The sequence below is a fragment of the Bidens hawaiensis genome, unplaced genomic scaffold, assembly GCF_021521415.1.
Source record: "Bidens hawaiensis isolate Kalapana, Puna unplaced genomic scaffold, B.hawaiensis_p1.1 tig00051158_1, whole genome shotgun sequence".
NCBI classification, from domain to species: Eukaryota; Viridiplantae; Streptophyta; class Magnoliopsida; order Asterales; family Asteraceae; genus Bidens; species Bidens hawaiensis.
This window is the reverse complement of record NW_027499158.1, coordinates 93,973-95,241: the sequence shown is the minus strand read 5'-3', so window position 1 is coordinate 95,241 and position 1,269 is coordinate 93,973.

The window sequence follows — 1,269 nt, the reverse complement described above, 5'->3', positions numbered from 1 at the left end:
ACACACCTCAATTGAAAAACTCAAAGTGCTAAAAAATATAATAACAAACTAATATATATGTATTAAATTAAAAAAACTACTTTAAAAAAATAAAATAAATCATCTTCAAATAGTAAAACGATTAAAAACAAAAACTTAAATAAACTCCCATAACACGGGAGGATCAAACTAGTATATAATATATATATATATATATATATATATATATATATATTAGTTATTTGCCATGTGTTTAAATGTTCGCTTTGTTATCTCACAACTCAAATGATACTATCCTCTGACTCGTTTAATAATATACAAACTGAAATATTGTAATTATTAGTTTATTTATTTATTTATAGTAAAAGAATACATTGTATATTTATCCTCAGTTATTTATGTCGGGTATTACACTTTGCTTCTTCAACTTATAAAAGTTGACATTTTGTGAAACGAAATTTTGGCGGGTGTTATATTACTTGATGCGATGCGATTAAAAAGTTAACAATTGGCATGCGATGCGATTTGTTTGGACTTAGGAAATTTTTCAAAAAATTTCATTTTTCCATTTTGTTTATATTTTGGTTTTATTTTCATTTTTACTGTTTTATAATATATCAGTGCTAATGTGTCTATTTGATGATATTTTGTAGCAACATAACATGTATTGTCCTTTAGATCTTCTGAAAAGCAAGAAGCATAAAGTTTTTTTCTCTATGATCAAAGGACTTAGAAAAACTCCATTATTGCATGCAATCACTGCTAATCCATAGATTCACACTTGATGGATTGAAGAAATTTGGAAACATGCAAAGGGGGCCAAGGACACTATTACAAATGAGGTGGTTGGGAAGTAGATTGCAATAACTGAGGCTGACATCAGACAGGCATTGAACATCAAGGATGCCCCTGATCATTTTTACAAGAAATTCAAGAAAGAGGAGTTGCAGGAAATTGTAGACAGAATGGCGTACAACACCAAGTGGAAGACTTCGGAAAAGTGGCATCTCCCACCGTACTATAGATATTTGTTACACATTGTAGTTCACTACTTATTTGATCTGAGAGGTGGATTTGACAGTTTGAGAACCGATTGGGTTGGGGTGATGGCTTGCTTGATCAACAAAGTGCATTTTAACTACTACAAATTCATCATTCTATGCATGCATGCCAATGCCTCCACGGACAGTTCATGGATGTTATATCCTAGGTTTGTGCAGTTGTTACTGGATGATTTGATGCCTGAGGTGCCTAGGACAGCGTATACAGTTGAGTATGATGAAGATGGAG